We start from the raw sequence: 24,355 nt of genomic DNA, 5'->3' as shown, positions 1-24,355 counted from the left end.
TCTGATATAAGTATTGAAACCCCTGCTTTCTTCTCTTGTCCATTTGTTGGAATATTATTTTCTATCCCTTTGCTTTCATTCTGTGTAGGTCTTTTGTTCTGAAGTGGGTTTCTTGTAGACAACATATGTGTGGGTCATGTTTTCTTATCCATTCAGCTATCCTGTGTCTTTTGATTGGGGCAATTATTCAATTTACATTGAGAGTTATTACTGATAGAAACATTCATTTTTTCTCTTTATACTTGTGTTTTTCTCTTTCTCACTCTTTTCCTTCATCTTCTTAAACCAGTCCCTTTAGCATATCTTGTAGTGTTGCTTTGGTGGAGACGTACTTTTCTAGCCTTCTTTTGTCTGGGAAACTCCTTATTTCTCCTATTTTAATTGAGAGTTGAGCTCGGTAGAGCAGCATTGGTTGTATGTCTTTGCTTTTCATTACTTGGAATATTTCTCACCATTCCTTTCTGGCTTGTAGTGTTTTTGTTGAGAAGTCAGCTGTTAGCCATATCAGGGCTCCCTTGTAAGTCACTACCTGTTTTTCTTTTGCTGCCTTTAGGATTCTTCCATTGTCTTTGATATTTGCCATTTTAATGATGATGTGTCTTGGAGTGGGCCTCACTGTGTTTCTCTTCATTGGAGCCCTCTGTGCTTCATGTACCCATGAGACTATTTCTCTCCTCAAATTGGGGAAGTTTTCCATCATTACTTTTTCAAATAAATTCTCTATCCCTTGCTCCTCATCTTCTCCTTCTTGTATCTCTATTATGAAGATATTTTTGAGTTTCAGGTATCCACCATCTGTCTAAATGCCTCTTCATTCTTTTTGAGTCTTTTGTCCATTTCTTGTTCTCTAGGAATTTTTTTCTACTTTATCCTCCATCTCGCTGATTCGATCCTCTGCTTCATCTAGCCTGCTTTTGATTCCTTCTACTGTGTTCTTCAATTCAGAAATGGTATTCTTCATATCCTCTTGTGTCTTCTTGATAGTTTGTATGTCCATTTCCAGGGTGATATAGTTTGTTGTAAGATCCTGATAGTTTCTCTGCAGTTTCTCATAGTTATCTTTGAGTTGGCTGAGCTCATTGAGCTTCCTTAGAGCCATTGTTTTGAATTCAGTATCTGAGAGTTCCCTTGCCTCTATTTCATTTAGTTCTCTCTGTGGAGATTCCCCTTTTCCAGTCACTTGGGGGGAATTCCTTTTTCTTCCCGTTTTTATGAGAGTCTATTAAGTAATTTATTTATTTATTTATTTTTGCTTCTGCTTCAATTGATCCGTCAAGATTTCCTGGCTTCATGTATTAAACTTCTATGGTAGTAGGCGGGTTCTTTTATTTATTTATTTTTATTTGTTTATTTTTTAAAATTTTTAAATATTTTTTGTTTACTTTTCTTTCTGGGCCTTCCTCTGATGATGTCAGATATTGACCCTATGTGATCTTGGGTCATTTGTTTGAGCCTTCTATTGGTCTACTGTCTGTGTCTGACTCCTGCTTTGGGCAGCTCTGTGACCCCTTCAGCCAGGGATCCACTATCTCTGTGGATCGCTCTGCACTCTCACCTGGCTCCTTGAGCGTGGTCCCTGGCCTGGCAGGTTCCCCTGCCTGCCTGGGCATGCACATGCTTGACCCAGCCCAAGGGCACTTATTCGTGACCTCTCATACTCCTCTGGCCCCCCACCCCGCGGGCACCCCATCACTGGTAAGTTTAGGGTCTTCTATTTTGTGCTTTCCGCTTTTGGCTCTTCTCTGACCCCTTCTGCTCAGGATCTAGTATTTCTGTGGACCACTCTGCACTCGCAGACCCTCACGGGCCAGTTTACGCCTGCCCTGGCCGACTTGTGTACTTCTTCGCAGGCCCCATAGGCGCCAACCTGCTGGAGCCCTCGCCAGCCTTCACGGGTCTGCACACGCGTTCGCCCACCATCGCTGGCTTCTTGGCACTCATGTGTGTGTGCGCACCTACACTGGGTGGTTTGGGGCTTTCTATTGTGTGCTTTTCAGTTTTTGGCTCTTTGGGGACATGGCCTGCCCATGCACAGTGGAGACTAGGGAAAGGAGAAGGAGTTGGGACTCCCTGGTTCCTCCTCTCATTCCTTCCCAGACGTCTGTTTTTCCCGTCTATCCTCTGGGGTCTCTGGGCTGTTCTGTGACCCCTTCGACCAGGGACCCACTAATTCTGCGGACCGCTTTGCAATCGCGGGCAGTCTGGTTCCTGCGCGCCCTGCTTCTGCCTCATTGGGGATGTTCCCTGCCTGCCCAAAATGGAGACTAGGGAATAGGGAGGGAGTCGGGACTCCCCGGTTCCTCCTCCCGTTCTTTCCACAACGCCTCCCTCTCCAGTCTCTCCTCAAGGCTCTCAATGCAGCTGTGTGACCCCATGGGCCAGGGATCTTCTATTTCTTCCAGCTTGTCTGCACTTAGCCCCCAACTCACTTGCGCACGAGCTGCATGCGGAGTGCACAAAAGACAGGTTAACTGATTCCCTTATGCCTGAGTGAGATGGTAGCTGCAGAGTGGGTGGTGAGTTATCACCAGGACTCCACCGGCTGCTGTCTCAGTTCTCTTCACAAAGTTTTCCTCACCAATCTTTTCCTAGCCACCAGCCCACTCTGCTGCCGCCTCTGCCCAGAGATCAAGGAGGGTGGCTGCCACTGCAATTTTTGTGTTGGCCCTTTAAATGTCTCTTTACATCCCTAGCCACCTGTCTCTGTCAGAGAGCACCCCTAAGCTTTTTGGAGTTGTGTTTTGTTTCTGTGTTTTCCTGGTTTTTGATGCTGTAGTCTAGAGGTCCCTGTTTATGATTTAGACCCTGTTCGCATCAGGGGCATCCAACTGGTCGTTTCAATGTCCCTCTGGTGCTGGTGCCCGTGGGCACCCAGCCCACCCTGTTGAGCCTCCACCGCACTTTTTACACCTTGGTATATGTGAGAGTTGAATCCACTGTCTGTCCACAGCTCCAAGGCTCCTCTCCCACTATCGTTCCATTGTTTTCCAGTGATTTCTCCACTATTTAGTCTCAATTCCAGTTTGGTCTTGGGAGAAGGTCGGCATGACTCCCATTCACTCCTCTGCCATCCTCGTTCCTCTACTTACAAACTTTTAAAAGTAGATATTGAATATTCTACAAGGTCACCATTTCAATATATTTTCAAGCGAATGACTAAGGTTGGATAAAATCATTAACAACAAAAATACAACTGCAAATTTACTTCAGAATGTGTTTTTCCCCCACTTCTTTTAGATAGGGTTTATAACTCATTAGTCTTTTCCTTCCCATAATACAAAGATATAAAGACAAAAATATATTTTGCACTTAAAAATAGTGCTGACCATACTGCAAATAATTCATGTTTTTTAACCATCCAATCATCCTGTGTAATTACTTTATGTATGTTTTCCAATCCATTAAAAAATAAATGCCTCATTTTCTTAAATCATTGGTTCATCAGAAGAATGTATGAATTTTTATCAAGAACCCAATGTATGTTCATTATAGACACAGTTCACATTCAAGATAGTAAAATCAATGGAAAGGAAGTCAATGGAAATAAAGAATTATTATTTACTTGATATATAATAAGGGCCAGAAATTATAGAACCAATTTTCAGTATTGGTCTCATTAAATTATCACAATTATCCAATGAAATCACTCTTTTAATGGGTTAAGAATAAACATTTTATCCATAATAGTACAGTCAATATGAAATAGAGGAAATTCAAACCTACATTTATCAAATGTCATTCTATCCCTCTCACTGTTTCATAATATATATTATATATTATATACAACAGAATGAATACCCAACAACAATTAATCTAAACCCTAAATAATAATTTATTTATATAGCATGTATGGTTAATACTATTTTTTAATATTCTGCACTATTAACCAAATTTATTTAACAGAAATTTGTTTGAGCGTCATATAGAATCAATAGTACGTATGTTAATCATTGGGTACATTTACTCTGAACAATAGTTCCCAAATTTTTTAATTGCTATTAGAGAAATTTTATAATGTAGTTTTCCTGGATTCATAAACCAGTTCATATTCACCTTAATTCTCTGTTTGGATGCTTAAAATCTTCTTATGAATCCTAATTCTGTTTTGATCCATTCTGAGTATTACAGTCTCAAAAATAATTTAACAGCATTGGGAAGAATATTTTCTGTACATCTGTAAGGATCTTTGCTAATCAAATATCCTTATTAAGAGGATGTGGCCTGAGACTCTGAAGCTCCTGGGATCTTACACATGGATTCCCATGAAATCCATGGGAGGTCTAAATGCAGAGCACCTACCAAAGGAAAGATCTAGAAGTGTCTGAAATTCAAGAAACCAAACCTCAATGTAAAGTGAAATATGACATGTCATATATGAGAATTCTGACATACTAGCTAAGACTCTAGATTTTACCTTATTGTATTGACAATCAGACATTTTTGTACAAAGCTGATATGCTCCAAATACAACATTGTATGAAGTTGCATGTTATGTGTATCAAAGGATATTCTGACAACAAAATAACAGACTTTTTATGTAGTGAATTTTCATTTTTATGTAATTGTCTTATTTTTTTAATTTTATTTTAATTTTATTTTTTATTGTTCAAATAATTTGTCTCCATTTTCCTGTCACTACTTTCCCCTATCCCCTCCCTCCCTCAGTCTTTTAATTTAACCTTTAATGTATTTTTTACATTACCTTTTAGAGCTCTTGTACCCCCTCCCCTAGCAATCACCACACTGTTGTCCATGTCCATGAGTCCTTTTTGCCCAATCCCTCTATTCCCTAACCTCCTCTGCACCAGCTGACATTTTGCATTCCATCTATGAGTCTGTCCCCATTTTCCTTCTAAGTTCAGTTTGTTCATTAGATCCTACATATGAGTGAAATAAAATGGTGTTTCTATTTCTCTGACTGGCTTATTTCACTTAGCATAATGTTCTCCAGGTCCATCCATACTGTTGTGAAGAGTAAATCTTTTTCTTTTCTTTTTTTTTTCTTTTTTTTACTTTTTTATGACTGAGTAGTATTCTGTTGTGTAAATATCCCATAGTTTCATCCACCCATCTATTGATGGACACTTGAGCTGTTTCCATATCTTGGTGATTGTAAATCATGACACAATGAATATAAGGGTCCTTATGTTCTTTTGAATTAGTGTTTTGAGTTCTTTTGGATATAATATCAGAAGTAAGATTTCAGGGTAAAAAAGCAAATCCATTTTTAATTTTTTGAGGTATTTACATACTGCTTTCCAGAGTGGTTGTACCAGTCTGCATAAGCACCAACAGTGCAAAAGTGTTCACCTTTCCCCAAATCCTTGTCAGCACTTGTTGTTTGCTGATTTATTGGTGATAGCCATTCTGAGAGGTGTAAGATTTAAGAAGATTTAAATCATTTCAAGCATCTTTTCTACATTATGCACATAGACGTTAAATATCAATAACAGCACTAAACTGAATTTGTTTTAACTTTTGCTTTTGTTCTGTATCAATCACTGATCCGTAGAGGAATGTATGAGTTGAATAAATGTGGCTCAGGACTGGAACTAGATACATCTTTATACTCTGTTCATGGTTTGTAGGGGGAGAATTTGATCAGATGTCTTAGTTGTACATGCCTATATGTCTACATTTCTGATTGTTTTAGTTCTGCCTACTACCTATGATGGGTAACATATAACTGTAAGTCATCCCCATTCCTTAGAATGAAATGTACTTGTGTGGCTTGTATTGGTCATGTGAGCAAGGAAGGCAATTTAAATTACACTCTGATCCTAAGACATCACACAAAGCTCAATCTAATACTATTCTTAAAATTGTTGTTGTGATAAGTTCATTTTCATATTTTTGAGGCAAGCCTATGGTACTTTATATAAATAGAAGGAAGCAAATGTAATTGAATTGTAAAAGTCTGAATTTTAAAAATGATGTGCGTTTTCTTCTATTTGTTAAATTCAGATAACACTAGAATCTTTATTAAAAAATTATATTACATCAACTTAAATGCAAGGATTTATTATGAGAAAAGTTATACTTATTTTCTTCATACATTATTTTTCTTGTAATCAGTTAAAATACATATTCAACAAGATACTTAACAATATACAGATATATACATTTTTTGTCAGAAGTCAAGGATTTATAAATATGTGTAATTTTTATCATTTCAAGTTGTGTTTGTTAATAGTTCACATCATGTAAATGATTTTAACCAGATATAGCTAAAAATAATAAAGATATGACAACAAAGATTATTAGGAGTTCTTCATTATTGTCATCTTTCAGCAAAAATTCAAAACATTTATTAAGAAAACCGTGTCTTATGATCTTAAGAATATTCATTTAAGAAAATGAAAGAAAATATTTTCTATATTTCCCTTTTCCAGGTACAGTAAGATTTTAACAGTATTTATAAAGCCAGTTGTGTTAAACATTTAAGAGCATGGTTGTAATTATCAATTTAAATACATTCCTTAGTGCCCTAATTATAAGTTCTGGAGACTTTTGGCCTTCAACTTTTGTAGGAGTCAGGTCCACCCTGGATGAAAGAATCCCTATGGAATTATAGGGAGTGGTCTTAGATGGAAATTCAAGTGTTTTTTTTTTCCATTTGTTAAATGATTTTATTTATTTTTAATTGAATTTATTGGGTAATATTGTTTAATAAAATTATATAGGTTTCAGGTGTACAAGTCTATAAAATATCATCTATATATTATATTGTGTTTTTACCACCCTAAGTCAAGTCTCTTTCTATCACCATTTATTTCCTCATTACCCTCTGTTGAATCAATGAAACAAATTATCTCATAAACTTTGTTTGATTGTGATATGGAGTATGTATTTATTTGTATCTCCAATGTACATGAATAGTGATGACTGAAGCTGTTACTTACTTAGATTGTGTCTTCCATGTTCATTATTGTTCCAAGGACACTATGGCACTGAGTCTCAAAGGTTTGTTTTATGACAACTGGTATTTCATTTTAACTACACAGAGCTTCAGTGTCCCTCATCTTTGATCATAGCCTGACACATAACTAGATAATATTTAAATTTTATATCCTGTTTCTTGTCTTTCTCTGACTGGCTTATTTTACTTATCATAATATTCTCCAGGTCCATCCATGCCACAAAGGCTAGGATTCCTTCTTTTTTTATGGCTGGGTAGTATTCTGTTTTGTAAACATACCACAACTTTTTTTATCCACTCATCTATTGTTGAACACAGGCTATTTCCAGATCTTGGTTATTATAAGTAATGCTGCAGTGAATATAGGGTGCATATGTTCTTTTGAATTAGTGTTAGGGGATTTTCTAGATATATTCTCAGAGTGGAACAGCTGGGTCATAAAACAGTTCCATTTTTAACTTTTTGAGGAAACTCCATACTGTTTTATAGAGTGACTGCACCGGTGTGCCATATAATTTCACTTATATGTAAAATCTAATGAACAAAATTAACAAACAAAATAGAAAGGCTCTTCGATCCAGAGAACAGACTGACAGCTGTCAGAAGGGAGATGGGCTGTGGGGTTGTGTGAAAAAGGTGAAGGGATTAAGCAAAAAACAAAAACAAAACAAAACAAAAAAACCTCATAAGCATAGACAATAGTATGGTGACTACCACAGAAAATGGGATGGGGGTGGAGAGAGAGGGACGAGAGGGTAAATAGGGGATAAATGGTGATGGAAGGAGACCTACTTGGTAAGCACATTACCATCTACCAATGATGTATTATTGAATTGCACATTTGAAACATATATAATTTTATTAACAAATTATACCACCCAATAAATTCATTAAATAAAAGTGTAAAACATAAATAAATAAAGGAAAAATTTTGTATCCTGTTGTAAGTATCTCTAAACTTATCATAATTTATTTGATTTCAAGTTAGAAAAATCAATATGAATAAAAAATGAAATTGTGTTAATAATTAAAGTGACTGAAATTTGGCCAAATAATCATTCTTCTCTTCTATTGTAAAATTTTGACAGTTGTAGGCAAATAGCTCAGTTGATGTAATTATCTTGAACCTAAATCCCTGTGAAATTAATCAACCATCAGTTATTTACCTATGTAGCATTTTTAGGAAGTCTATGAAGAAATGGATTAACCAAAAGTGTTGCACGTGACTACATTATTACTAGGCTAACATCTTATTGAAATTATGGCCTTTCCAAATACTGTATAAATTGTATCAGAAAACTCTATCATCTATCTGTCTACCATCTAGCAATATCCATTTATACCTTAATTTTTAACTAAAATGTTTCTGAATATAGATTATAGGGAAAAACACATTATCAGTTGTTCTCAATATTAGTCTCATAAAGAAATAATGTAGGTTCCAATATATTTTTATGTCTTCAAATTTTTAATAGTATTTTATTTGTATTTATTTTTAGACAGAGGGGAAGGGAGAGAGAAAGAGAGGGGGAGAAACATCAATGTGTGATTGCTTCTTTCTCGCCCCCTACTGGGGACCTGGCCCTCAACCCAGGCATGTGACCTGACTGGGAATTGTATCAGTGACCCTTTGGCTCAAAGGCCAGTGCTCAATCCATGCAGGCACACCAGACAGGGCAGTTCCCAATATTTCTTAATAACCTCTGGAATATTAGAACAAATTTGTATTACAATGTTCTCTGTTCCATGTGTCTATCATGGATTTTTATTTCCTTAGGTAGTGCTTTTACATAGCACATTTGCAGATATATCAAAACAAACATATCACGTTTTCCTTATAAATTATTCAGTAAGAAAAGTGACATGTTTATATTTGAACTCCACTATTTTGGGTTGAGCGAAATATTTAATTTGCATCAAATTAAATAGTTTATTAAAATTCATGTTGTACTTCCATAAAATATTTATAACTCAACATTTCACATCTTGCATTATTTATTATCTCTTTTGAATTTTATAAATTCCTACATTTTTATATTATCTTCTGTAATTCATTCTTATCATTTTTATATATTTGCATAATGTATTGATTTTAGTTCATTTCCTACCTACCTTCCTATTATAAGATAAAATGTCTAATTTCAAAGCTACATACGATCTCATATCCTTTATTTACATGTCTTTGACAATGGGTATCCCCTAATTAGTGACAAGTTTAAGCAATGTAAAATATTCTAATACCATATTTCATCTGGACATCTACTATAAATCTTATTTTCCACATATAATCTATTTATTATAGAAGAGTTATCAATGTTTAGATAATTAATAGATTTCAGCTGTTGTTATACTGAAGCTTAACCATCAATTTTTCCATGAAGTCAAATCCATATCAGAATAAATTAAATATTCAAATATTTATCAATATAATTAATCCTATAGTCCCATCTTGAAGTAGAGCTGAGTCAAACAATAACATAATAAAATAAATATTAAAAAGTAAGCAAACACTAATAAAAGAAGAAATATCAAATATAATAAAGAATGACTTTCACTTTAATTAATGAAGTAATTATCTCATTCTATTAATAAAAATGTATATAATCCCTATGTTGACATCAGGATCAAGCTATTTGAAAATTTAAGACCTAAAGTGTGATCTGGGATAATATTTTAGGGAACATTATAAAATGTGACTTAATCATACCAATGAGGTTTATTTAATTAAAAAATAAAAGAGTTTTTGTACCTTATAGTCATAAATTCTTCCATCAGATAACACTGGCCAAATACAACCTAATTTTGAATCCGTAACCCAAGATTCTTTAAGATGATATCCCTCTTTAGTAATGCTTCCCCCCGCCCAAAGTCTTTAAACTTATTTAAGAATAAACAACCTTACACATTAAAGAACTCTATTTTTAATTATAATTTATTTTTCTTTATCTAGGATTCAATTAACATACTATATTTTATCTATGATATACACTTTATAACCTTCTTTACTATCAAAACTTTTATTTTCTATGTAAATAGATGAAGCAAGAAGAGCCTCTAATTCTTTTTTTAAATGACTCTGACCTACCCCACTGTTGAGTGAAATAAATTGAAAGAGCATTATCTATTCTTAGTTAATCCTTTAGCTATTTAAAAATCCGTAATTGTGGTTGTTAGTATTTCTAATAGTGACTTGCCAAAAATCTAAACAGTTTCAGTACCTTTGTTAATTACTATGTATTTGGTTATTAAAAATATATGCATTGATGCTGAACAATGACATAAATGATTTTCATGGATTCTTGTACTTTTTCTCCATTTACCTCTTTTACTTTTTATTTTCACAAGTTTTTATTTACTGCCCAGGAAATACTTCTTTTAAATCTCAATGGGGTGCATTTAAAACTACTTGGCAAGTTGATATTTATCAGTACATTATCTTTCATTCATGAAGCTATGGATATCATAAAATTTATGCCCTGTAGTGACTACCCAACATTTTTGCATTTCTTATTTTCAAAACATATTTTCTGGTTTTAGATTATAATTTGATAGACTGTAACAAACATTTTGACTTGCAAAAGTCAACATATTGTGACTATAAAACTGTTGGCAGTAGTTTTAATAATTTCCTAAAACCCTGATAACATAACTTTAAATTAATAACAAAAGAAACAAAGCAGGTAAATATTTGTCTTTCCAAGAGACAGTTATTTTTTGTGTGTGGTTTTTTTAATGGGAAAAATTTCTGATAAGAAATAATCAATTATTTTTTGCAAATAAATATGAACAGGAGAAAAATAGTTGCCTGAATTTATTATTATACTAGGATCAATGAGTGGCAAGTGCCTTGGTGTTACATTTGTCAAGTCTTTTGCAAAAGTGGTTAATGATAATCTTTTGATATGGATATTATATTTTGCAAATACCTCCTGGGACTTGGGGTAAATGTTTCTTTCTTAAATTTCTTGATTACTGAAAATAAGAGCTTATGCCACCTTATATCAAAAAGAATAATTTGACACTAAAGACAAAGGAAATAAAGGCGAAAAAAAATGAGTGGGACTATATCAAGCTAAAAAGCTTCTGCACAGCAGAAGAAACTACCAATAACACAGAAAGGCAACCAACCAAATGGAAGATGATATTTTCAAACAACAGCTCTGAGAAGGGGTTAATATCCAAAGTATATAAAAAATTCAGGCCACTCTATGCCACACAATCTAATTGAAAAATGGGCAGAGGAACTGAACAGAAACTTCTCCTAAGAATATATATAAATGCCAATAGCATATGAAAAGATGCTCAACTTTACTAGTTATTAGGGAAATGCAAATTAAAACTATAATGAGCTCTGACCTGTGTAGCTCAGTTGGTTGGGCATTGTCCTTGAAAAGGAAAGGTCATTGGTTCGATTTCAGGTTAAGTTGCATGTCTAGGTTGCAGTTTGGTCCAGGTAGAGGCACATAGAAGAGGGGATGGATCAATGTTTCTCTCTTACATCTTCTCTCCCTCTCTTTCTCCCTCCTTCCCTCTTTCTCTAAATATAAATTTAAAAAAAAGATACACCACCACATACATGTTCGAATGGCTATTATCAAAAAGGCAAGCAATAACAACTGCTTGAGAGGGAAGCCTCATTCACTGCTGGGGGGAATGTAGACTGGTATGGTCACCATGAAAAACAGTCTGACAGTTCCTAAAAAATTAAGAATAAAGTTACCATATGACCCACCAATCCCTCTCCTGGTGTATCTATGTGAAAAATTTGAACACATTTATTTGCAAAGATATATACACCCCTATGTTCACTGCAGCATTATTCATAGTGGTCAAGACATGGAAACAACCAAAGTGTTCTTCTATACAGGACTGGAAAAAGATGTGGTACATATATACAATGCAATACTACCCAACCATAAGAAAAGGTGAAATTCTGCCATTTGCAAGATCATGGATGAAAATCAAGAATATTATGTTAAATTAAACAAGTCAGTCATAAAAAGCTAAGAACCATATGACTTTATCATAATTTTATATAAAGCTTAAAGCAACAAACAAACAGTCATACAGACAACTGTATAGTGCTTACCAGAGGAAATGGTGTTGGGCTAGTAAAGGGTAAAGGAGGTCAAATATATGATGATGACAAAAGATGATTTGACTTTGGCTGGTGGGCACACAAAGCAACACGCAGGTAATGTATTATAGAAATCTGCATTTGAAACCTATATAATCTTTTAACCATTGTCACCATAAAAAATTAATAAAAAAAAGAACTCAGCATTTCAGAGAAGGTTGTAAACTAATGTTTTTGTAGGAGACTAAATTCTATACACTAAAGAAGGTACTCTTGGGAGGTGAAAGATGTTTTAACTAATCTTATTTTTGCAATCATTTTGTAAGATATACATGTATCAAGTCACCAGATTCTACCCATTAAACTTACATTACATCAGCTACGTTTCAGGATTTCTAAACAAGAATGGGCACTGGAGTCTAAGCATGAATAGCCAAGAGCTGATTCACAGAGCCCCCCATACAGCTCAAGCCCAAGATTGCCTTCAATCCTCAAGTCCAGAGTTCCAGAATGTTGGTAGCCCAGAACCCTGAGGTCATCCTGTGTTTGATATGACTTTAGGCCATCAAATATCAGTGTATCAGATATTCTGGTAGTCCAATCCCTCAAAATTCTGGAATGAATTACCACATCAGTTGGCAAGAACGATCTGTACCTTGTGCCATCCTGTACAGCCTTAAAGCTTGGGATACCTTGTAGACATGAGTCTTTAACTTTGGTACATCTGGTTGACCCTAGACACAGATGCAGGTGAGAAAGAATCTCAGAAAGGAAAAAAAAATGGGACCTGTGTCCACTTGAGACCTGGTTTTTCGTGCCTCATCTTGGAAGGTGCTGCTGAGTCAGGAGAGTCTTACACAAGGGAAAAGCACTTAAACACTGAAGCCTATTGAGGCAAGGCAAGGATGTCACTTTCTTGGGTCTAAGAATGGTATTGAGAGAAAGCTAAATCTTCATCTTCTATAAAATGCAGTACTAAGAAAACAACAACAACAATAACAATGTAGTAAATTCAATGAATAATAATAATATCACGTTATTTAGAAATACGAGGTAAATATCATAACAAGCAACTAAATAGCTTTCAGAGTAGATACCTCTTGGGTGCAGTAATTGGTGGAGGAAAGAATGTGGGCTGTAGAATAATCCTTTGTTTTACTTTTTATATACATTCAAAAAAGTTAAATATCTATTCATAAGTTTAAATGTTCACATGGATATAAGTTTAATTAATAATCTGTGGTTCTAAGTTATACAAGGGAACGAGTTTTTTGGTTGCTTGCCTAGTTTTATGAAATGATTTGAAGATGGTATATGAATCTATATTTTGAAAAGGAAGGAAAGATTTTAAAAGATTCTTATAAAGGCCATCCCAAAAAAGAAATAGCCTTTATTTTAGAGACACAATTTATGTGCAGATTTCATTAAATGTCAAGGGTAGAATAACTCTATCAACTGTAAATTAATAATTAATAAGCCAAAACTTGGTGTGCAAGTGGTGAGGAAATAGAGAAAATAGTCAAGAGAATGTCCAAGTTTGCAATATCCTGAAAAAGGAGTATATTTATAATCATTATAAGTAGGGCAAAGTCTAATTGAAGCAGCACTTTTTGATGTGGTTAGAACAGTTAGGAAAAATGCCAAAACAAAGAAGTTTTGGAAAGGATACAGGATATCATATTTTAAGAGGTATTTTTTATTATACACAAGTTGTTTTATTTGTGAAGCATTCATACAGCTTTTTGACATCTCTCTTAGTTCTTATGCTCCATAAATTCTCTGCCATATTTGAAACTATTGTTTGTTCCAGTCTCTTAAAACTCAGCTAGAAGATTGAATTATTTTGTATCTCTTTTACTTCTTCTTTATATTTTTCATCCTGTTTTCATTTCTACACTCTGAATGTCCTATTTTTACTTTGTTTTCTTCTTTCTATAGTTCTTGCTTCAGTGATCTTAAACTCTCTCCTTTTTAATATTCTCCACTTCTGTGGAGTTTAATTACCTAATGCAATTAAAAGCATATTTTAATACAACCATTTCTTATTCTCAAAATTAATTATAAATTGATGTTTAATGTATAATGATGTAGAAATTATTAACCTCATTTCTCAATGTCTTTTAGGCAAATCTCCGAGTATTGATTAAATAAACATATCAGCAAAGTCTGTAATGGAAAATTAAAATATCTTCACTGCAATTTGTATAGAAGGTTATAGTTAAATCACAAATTTAGTCGTTGGGTTCTACAAGTTGCTAAAAGGAGTATATTCATCAGCATAGGTTCATATATGTCATGTGGGATTCCAGCTTCACCGTAGCCTCACTCACGTCACAGGTTGATTACCAAGAATTTCAGCTCCTTGCAGTTAAGGACAAGATGTTTTCCATCTTGTGAGACCACCTGCTTTTATGTAGCCTCTGAGATTAACCATAAAGTGGAAAAGAAATCACAGGCAATAGGGGTTGTCTCAGTCCATGAATCAGAAATGGAACAGGGCTTGATCTAGTATCAGCAGTCGGTGCCAGTGTACTCTGGGTCCACCAAACATTCACTTCATTCTTTATCTTATGCATAGAGGACTTGTACTCCTCCAGGCCTAGTTTATCCAGAACATCAGCATCTAGTAAACATACAGTGTGATACCTATGACAAACATGCAGTACTCTTGACTGCTCAGTCAGAATGTGACTCCTCTTGGTTTGATTAACCTACCATCTAAAGGACCCCCGAATATCACCAATACATTATGGCAAATAAGGGTAGCATTACTGTCATAAAATATTCCAATTAGAGTTAAGAAAATAAGATATTTCAGCAGTTCAGGACTGCTAGAATCTTTAGGAGTGATTATGAGGTCCTGCCTTGTCAGGAAAAGGTGGAGTTCTGTTTCATTAGTTCTGTTCCTGTTCTTTGGAAGAAAGAAAGGAAGTCTCTCTCCTTTTTTTTTCCTGAACCCTAGTTGCTCTCTTGAATGGATGAGAGTGAGTTTTCTTTGACCACATTTGAAATAGATCTTGGAGGACACACACACACACATGCACGTGGGCACAAGGCCTGTCCAGAAAAAATCCAGCCATCGTTAATTTAACCAGAACAATTTGCACATAGATGTAACCTGGAAGCCAAAGAGAGTGGACTGGAACGTGCATGTATGAACACTGAAAACTTCACTGTACTAAGCAGTGGAAGTGGTAGATGTCATTGACTGAGTATGTGTACTGTGCAGCAGTCACATTCAGAATGACTGAGAGAGTAGAGCAAGGAATCTGCATAAAATTTTGTGTTAAGCTTGAACATTCTTCCACGGAAACAATTTGGATGATTCAGAGGGTCGCAGCTATGGGCATCTGGTGATTGGCAGCATCATCACCAAAATACCCCCAATCATGCATCACATCTCCTGCAGAATTTTTTGGAGAAATATCAAATCACCCAGGTGACTCAACTCTGCTACAGGCCAGATTTGGTGCCCTGCAACTTCTAGCTTTTCCCAAAACTAAAATAGCTTTTGAAAAGGAAGAGACCAGCAGTGAGATTCAGGAGAATATTATGGGGCAGCTGATGGTGATTAGGAGGACTGTGTGAGGTCCCAAGGTGCCTACTTTGGGTCTGAGGCTTTATTTTCCTATGTTAAATGTTTCTTGTATCTTGTATCTTCTTCAGTAAATGTCTATTTTTCATATTACATGGCTGGATACCTTCTGTACAGACTTGTATAATTCCTCTGGAACTTAATGGGCTTCTGATCTATTGGTTCCCAGTCTATTTCTGGTGCCAAAAACTAGATGATGGATGATGATAGATAGATAGATAGATAGTTACGGATGTAGATATAGATAGATAGATATAAATATATAGATATAGTTTTTTATATCCATATTTTTTAAGTCTGCATCATTTCTTAGTATCCTTGCCCAGCATTTATCTCTATGAACTAAATGGCTGCTACTTTGAGGCTACAGTAGTTTGAGTGGAAAAAATAAAAGCCTGACTCTTAATAGGTCTTTGCTGTTTTCTCAAATTTACTTCACTTTTCTTTTGCTTAAAAGCAGACATATTTTCTAAGACTTCAATGCCACAAATTCCCAGGTTTTTTTCTCCTCTGGATTGTTGTATTGTGTCCAATGGTCTCTGAAGTTATGTCCTTCTTGCAAAATATAACTAATGGTAGTCTATACACAGTAAGTTTTTAATTCTTTCCAATCACTTCCCCTGGAGCTCCTGGCATGGACTTTCTTCCAGGTCAATATAGGGGATAGTGTCACCCAAAGTTCTGCCCAATGTAACATGGGTCATCAGTTTACCAGCCTTGAAGTCATCTTCTTCACTGTCCAGTCTCTGATCACAAAGTCAAAGCCATGTAGCCAAAGTTTTCTACAGTGGGACTCTATTTCTGGTATCAAACTGTGTCTATCAGGGTATGATAACTGCTTATAGCAACCTTCAGATGTCAATGGCTTACTTAGTCCTATAACTTGCTCATGTGACAAACCACTGCAAGTGGCAAGGGCGCTCTTCTTCTACAGTCATTAAGATATTCTAGTTCTTTCTGTCCTAGCGAATGATTATCTTTGATGTATGATGTTCACAGTCATCAAGGAATGTGAAGGGGAGGAGACGCCGGGTTTAGTATCTGTATACTTACTTCCCTGACTTACAATAATATGACTCACAAATTTTTGACTTTATGGTGGTTCAAAAGTGATACACATCAGTAGAAAGTGTACTTTGAATTTTGAATGTTGATATTTTCCCAGGCAATGGATATGTAGTAGATAATTTCTCATGATGCTGGGCAGCCACATCAAGACACAGTTTCCCATCAGCCCCACAGTCATGAGTGTCAACACCTATACTCTATAGTGTGTTCATTGCGAGAGAAGATTTTCTCAGCTGTGAGCTAATTCAGGTGCTTTGAACACATTTAAGGTGGGCTAAGCTAAGCTTTGTAAGTTAGGCATATCAAATGTATGTATGTATGTATGTATGTATAGAGAAGAAGGGAGGGAGAAAGAGAATAAGGGAAATATTGATATAAGAGACAAACATTGATTGGCTCCCTCTCACTCATGCCCTGACCAGGAACCAAATCCACAACCCAGGTATACGCCCTGGCTGGGAATTGAACCTGTGAATGATTCTCTTTGCAGGAGGATGCTCAACCAACTGAGCCACACTGGTCAAGGCTTAAATGCATGTTTGACTTATGATACCTTTAAGTCAGATTTATGGGATGTAACCACACCTTAAGCTGAGGAGCATTTATATATCAAATTTGCCAGTATTTCATTTGCCAGTACTCAGTCCTATGACCCTGGTCTCATTTAAGAAGGATGGGCAATAAAACTGACATTTGTGCAATTGAGGACAAAGGAAAAAATATTGGTGAACACACTAGCAGTTCTTTCTATGAAGAATCCTTAGACTCTGTTTCATAGTAAGTATTTTGAAGTTACTTGTTGTCTTCAGAATATAAGGAAAAATAAAGCAAAATGAATAATTTTGTCATGAGTTGTTCCTAGATATTTTAAAAACTCCTCTGCTTAGAGTTTTTATAAAGTCTACATCCTTCCCCACTCGTCTTTTGTCATTGGGCATTGCTGTGGAAAACAACCCTGATGACTCAGGCCCTTGGCTTCTTGGTCATAGCCCTCTGTACTGTTGGGCTGATCCTCTTCCCTGTCTCCTGTGAGACCCATATTCTGTCTCAGTGAAAGTGCAACCAGATTCTCAAACACCCATAAAAAATTTCAGGTTTCTTTTTTGGCTCTTACACTCATGTACTCCAAACATCCTTAATTTCATTTAACTGTACTTCACTAAGAGCTCCTGAAACCACTACCTTCTCTTACCTGCAGGTTACCTTTCCTAACTGGTGTCTATGACCTCAGCCTTTGCCTTTGGCAAATATGCAAACAGGATTTCCTGCTTCTCTCATCACTCCTTTCACCCTCAATACACAGTAACTCATTTTACAGAGCATTCATGTGTTTTCCGGTGTCCAGATCCCAGGGCATCTTCCTTATTTACCAACACGGCTCCTGATTACTTCCAGCCTCCAGTTTCTGTCTATTTCTTTCTTTTTACTCCTATAACACCATTATTTCCCACATATTTCTGCACTTTGATTTACTTAAAGCTTGCAAGATCCTTAAGGACAATGGCAGTGCTTCATGTATCTATCTACCCATCACTAGGCCTTGTTATATTCTTAAGCATACTGTAAGCACTTAATATTATTTGATGAATGATTGAATGGAAATTAATTTTAGGGGCTAATCACTTTCTACCTCACCCCCATCTATCACCCAAGTATTGCAGGGAGCAGTAGATCCCTTTCTAACAGGACACTTTAGAAATCTCCTCACAATGCACATACCTTGTAAATGAGATTAGTACCTCAGTGTCTCAAGGGTGCTTTGAATTAAATATTTGAAGACCATATGAGAAAGTATATCATATATGACAAATAGTTACTGAAATAAAAACTTCATAACAGAAGATATTAGTAGCAGAGAGAGCCTTTTTTGTTAAAATCATTTTTTTAAATTGAGATAATATTTATTTATAATATAGAAGCTTCAGGTGCATGACCGTATAATTTGCCATCTGCATATATTTGGTTGGCCAAAAAGTTTGTTTAATTTTTTTCCGATAAGGTAGCTATAGTAGTTCTTAGTTGTCTCTAACTTCATTTGGAACAATTTTGTTAAATTTGTATTGTTGTCACAGGGGTCAGCATATTGCTGGGAGGGCTGTGGTGGAGTGTGGTGCACCTAGATCTGAGAGTTACAATCCGGAGCCAGCTGAGGAGGGAACAGGGCTCTGAATCTTGCAAAGCCTGTGCTAGGGTTGTCAGGGATGAGGTGAATAAAAATGAGTCATTGCAAACACTTCTCTGTTTGCCAGGAGACGAGACAGGGATCTTCCCTCTAAGGGAAAGAAGGTCCTGAACTCTCATGCCCAAAGGCTTTTATTGAGAACCTTATACACAGGGGTATACAGCAAAGCTCATCAATCAATGTCAAAAGGCTATGTTTAGAGAGAACAGACAGAGACAATGGAAGGATCACAAGAGATCTGCCTAAGGTCAGGGTCTATGAATAATGTAAATCTCCTTCCCAGTCTGCATCGGTTATCATTGCTTTTGAAGGAAGAACAGGCATGATTAGAGGAACGTACTTCTAGGCCTGATTATCCCTCGGAATCACCGGATCCAGTTTAGGGCTGTACCTGCCTTTAGTATTGTTTCAACCCTGAGCCAGGAGGGTGGGGCAGAGCCACCAAGAGATAAGGAGACTTCTTTCTGATAGAATAAGGACTCTGGCCAAGTCCAAGCCAAGCTAAAGGGTGTGGGCCTTTTTGCCCTTTCTCCATGTCCCCCCAAGTCCTTGTCCTGTTGCCCACACAAGCCGATGTCTGGCTTAGGTTGTCTCTCCTCGCAAGAGAACTTACCTGTCATCAACAACTGACTATCACAGGGTCAAGCAGAGTGATGTGAGGGAGGCAGAGGCTGCACCCCTGCCAGGAGGACAGGTTTTGTCTCCTTAGTGGCCGGTTTTTCCAAAGGCCTCCTTGATTAGCTCCAGCCTTAGGATCCTCTTACCTATTGGCAAGGCTACAGCCCCTGAAACCAGGCAGGACATTTCCCAACATATTGTGACAACAATCATATCAGCATGCATTTAAAAAAAAAAACTTAACAAAATTGGTGAATTTTTGTGTAGTTATTTTTGAAGATGGAAGAAAATAAGCAATATTTTGGCATATTATGCTTTATTATTTCAAGAAAGGTATAAAAACATTAACTGAAACACAAGATTGTGCAGTGTATGGAGAAGGTGCTGTGACTGATCGTATGTGTCAAACGTGGTTTGTGAATTTTCTTGCTGGAGATCTCTTGCTGGATGATGCTCCATAGTCAAGTAGAGCAGTTGTTGATAGCAATCAAATCAAGACATTAATTGAGAACAATCAACAGTATATCATGTGAGAGATAGCCAACATACTCAAAATATCCAAATCAATAAAATTATTGGTAAAAATTAAAAATGTGTATTTTATTTTACAGAAAAAATTTAATGGACTTTTTGGCCAACCCCATACTATAGCATGCTCACAATTAAAGGTCCAATTTTTATTTGTCATCATATATTTCACCCCCTTTTTCCATCTTGCTCTTCCCTTGTCCCCCTTCTGCTCTGGTAACCACCAATCTGTTGTCTGAATTTATGATTTTGATTTTGTTTCGTTTGTTCATTTGTGTATATATGTGTATATATGTACATTTATATGTATATATACATGTGTGTATATATATATCTGTTTATATACGTGTGTGTGCATACCACATGAGTGAAATCATATGAAATTTACCTTTCTTTCTCAAACTTATTTCACTTAACTCTCACAACAACCATACACAGAAGTTAACTCAAAAAGGATTAAAGGTTTGAATGTATGATCTGAAGTCACAAAAAATACATAAAATAAATATAGGTAATATGCTCTTTGTCATAGGTCGTGGCAATAATTTTGTAGATTTGACTCCACTGGCAAATAAAACAAACCCAAAAATCAATAGGTGACACTACTTCAAACTAAAAAGCTTCTGCACAGCAAAGTAAGCCATCCTCAAAGCAAAAAAGGCAACTGACTAAATGAAAGAAAATATTTGAAAATTATGTACCCAGAAAAGGATTACTATTCAATATATATAAAGAACTCATTCAAACCAATAACAACAATACAAATAACAAAAATTGTGTAAAAGATCTGGGTAGACATTTCTCAAAAGAAGATATTCAGAAGGCAATCAGGCATGTGAAAAGAGCTAAAACATTACTAACTATTAGGGAAATGCAAATTAAAACCACAGTAAGATATCTCTCACACCTGTTAGAATGGCTATTATCAAAAAGACAAAAAAAAAAAAAGGTTGGCAAGGATGTGGACAAAAGGTAAAACTTGTGCACTATTGGTGGGATTATAGATTGAAAACCACTATTGAAAATAGTATGGATGTTCCTCAAAAAATTAAGAATAGAACTACCACATGATTCAGTGATTCCACTCCTGGATATTTATCTGAAGAATATGAAAACACTAATTTGAAAAGCTACATGCTTCTTTATGTTCACAATAGCATTATTCACGATAGTCAGGATGTGGAAACAATCTAAATGTCCATCAACAGATGACTGGATAAAGATAATGTAATACACTCGTACACAAAATACTACTTAGCCATAAAACAGATAAAATCATGTCATTTGTGACAGAGGTTTTTGTTTTTTTTGTTTTCCTTTGTTTGTTTGTTTGTTTCTGTTCAAGAAGAGAAGAGAAAGAGGATGAGATGTCTGTAAAAACAAATATTTCTCTGCTACCTTCTTTTTTTTCCTTCTCTCCTTAAAAATTATTATAGCTGCTTTAGAGGTCAGTGTATATGTGGAATATGAAACTTTGGGTAGGAAAAATGGTAGATATGATTGTGCAACCTGCATTTGTATAAGGGGTATATTGCTAAAGAGTCATCATAGCAAAAAACAAGTCATTGGTTTTAAGATTGGTTCTCAAAGCTGATTCTGGCTGAGCTTGTTTTATACAAGTTTTTGAATACACACACCACCAACACATAACACTAGAACAAGAGAATACAAGACAAAAACACACATTGAAATTTAGTAAGTTAGAAGGAGACCCAAAAACCAGTATTTTAAAATAAACATTCCAGGTCATTTTAATGTACCTGACTTCATTTTAAATGTGATGATGTAATATCTACAGCATATGATTAGAGTTAGACTGGTCAGATTGAAATTTCTTAGTGACTAATTTTTTTGTCTTTGGAAAAATACATATATGTCTAAACCTTAAATGTCCTTTTATGCTCATCTTGTGACTTCTAAATAAGTTGGTTATACTTTCTGTTATTTTTTTTAACAGATCCAACTTACTCTGTCTCACCAAGACAGTTATATTCCTGAGAAGGCAAGTTCCTTATTTCACTGGGCTAATTTATATAGATTTTTATCTCTTAATGAAGATTGATAAAGGGTCATAATTATACCAAATATAGCATTTCTTGGCCCACAACAGCCAGAGTCAGAGAAGAAGAGCTGAGTGGGGCTAAGTGATAACATCTTCTATCAGCCAATATAAAGCATATTACACCCCTTATCAACCAGGAATGGTGAAATACTGATTATGAATTACCTTCTATTTTTTTATTTTATATTTATCCGAAGGAAACAATTAATTATTCTATTTACACATTGTAATAAGACAGAGGACCAAAAATGAGCCAAATATATCACTCTTCATCATTTTTCCATTTCACATAGATAATGATATATTCTTTATCATGTTTATCAGTCACACAGAGAGTTGATTATATTATTTAACATGTTCCTCAGTCATGCAGAATTGGTTACATTCATTAACCTGTTCTTCAGTCACACAGAGTTGGGTATCTTTATTAAGATATCTTCAGAGCTTATTTTCTTTCTGCTATGCTCAAAGTCTGCATAGCAATGGTGAAGGTGAACTAGACAGTGTAACTATGAAACATGGTCTATTTTCATCATATGCCTAGCTTAGCCCCTTCTCTGTTCTCATAGAATTTTCTATGGCCCCAATAAATATGCATTCAGTTTAATTTATGTTTTCATTTTATTTTCTATTTATTTGGAGTCAACATTTTCCACTAAGATGAAGTTCTTTATGAGCCAGGTTAGATCACTTTGTGTCCACACCATTGGGACTTTGCACACTGAGCGTCTTACATAGAAATCTGCCAGGAAGGGAGTGTGTCCAGGAAGAAGGCAGACAGGAGGAGGGAGAAGAAAAGACCATGGGGAAGAAAAGGAGAAATGTAGAGGGAAAGAGAGGAGGAAAGGAGAAACAAGTGAGAAAGGGGAAGTGGAAAGGGGCAAAAAAATCCTCTTTGCATTGGAAGTAGGTCAGAGGAGGTCACAAAGCAGCACAGTGATGAAAGGCAGGACTGGTTTCCAAATAAATGGATGCAGAACTCCTCACCGAAGGTTGATGTGTAAGCACCTTTTGAATTTGCATTGAGTTCAGTGGGTTGGTTCCCTGAGTCTTGGTTTCCCCTTGCTTCAACCTCCCCCTTGCACCCCGTTATTAGATGCAGAAGTGTTCACTGTTGCTGAACTCAGATTAGAGGGGCAAGGCATCCAGGACAGGGGAAGACAGTGCCCACCCTAGTGCAGAGGCCATAGAATTGTTTTGCTTTCATAGGATTAATTATTCAGACACAGTGCTACTTCTCAAAATCCTCTCTTTAAGTATCTTAAATCATCTTTAGAACAAGGTGCTGTATTGAGGAAACATAGACAAGACAACAACGTGGTGATAACCAGAGGGAAAAGGAGGTGTGGCAGTTAGAGGTGGACAAAAGGCGGAAAATGGGGACAGGAAGAGACTTTGCTTGGGGTGATGGGTGGATGATGTAGTGTGCAAATGATGTTTTGTTGAGTTGTTCACTTGTAACTTGTATGTTTTCATGAATCGATGTCACGCCAATAAATAAAAAATTAACATTGCTAAAAGAAAAAAGAAACTTTCCCAGAGAATGTTCACTGAATGAACAAATACAGAGCAAAAATGTAGGAAATCATAGAATTTCATCAGAGACGAGAAAAAAAGGGTAAAATCTGCCAGTTTCATAAACAAGTACTTATTTACATTTCCTTCTTTTCTAGAATCTGATTTTGAGTTCAGTTTGAGATTTGAGATATGAAACTTTTTTTTTATTTTGTAAAGATTTTATTTATTCACTTTTAGAGAGAGGGGAAAGGAAGGAGAAAGAAAGGGAGAGAAACATTAATGTGTAAGAGATACCTCAGTCGGTTGCCTTTCACATGCCTCCAACTGAGGACCCGGGCCACAACCCAGGCATGTGCCCTGATGGGGAATCAAACCTGCAAACTTTTGGTTCACAAACTGGTGCTCAATCCAGTGAACCACACCAGCCAGGGCTGAAACTTCTTAACCATGAAAACTGAATTCTTATGACAAATTGATGAGGAGCAAAATGGTTAGTAAAATCTATCATTTGGTATTTAAAGGTAAAATATATATATATATATATATATATATATATATACACGTATTTATCAATGTACTTACCATTTTCATACATATTTACAAAACTGTGCTCTGAGGATAACTAACTTCTTGTAATTTTATCACCAAAAATATTTTGTCAATTAAATAAAATTGGACATGGTGACTATGCCCATAGAGTTAGATGTCCTTGGAAGAGACACTAGGAAAAGCTTCTTAAGGTAACTAAAGGTGATGAGAACCCACTCTTCAGATACCATCAGATGAAA

The 24,355-nt window shown here is 35.7% G+C and overlaps 1 pseudogene; it reads left to right on the top strand.

The window, feature by feature from the left end:
- LOC129088167 (junctional adhesion molecule B-like) overlaps nucleotides 1-24,355 on the top strand; it is a 91,898-nt pseudogene that overhangs the window by 61,272 nt on the left and 6,271 nt on the right.

This window comes from Pteronotus mesoamericanus, unplaced genomic scaffold, assembly GCF_021234165.1.
Source record: "Pteronotus mesoamericanus isolate MK-2021 breed Mesoamerican mustached bat unplaced genomic scaffold, CSHL_Meso_final scaffold_54, whole genome shotgun sequence".
In the NCBI taxonomy this organism is placed as follows: Eukaryota; Metazoa; Chordata; class Mammalia; order Chiroptera; family Mormoopidae; genus Pteronotus; species Pteronotus mesoamericanus.
This window is presented reverse-complemented; position numbering and strand designations above follow the sequence as displayed.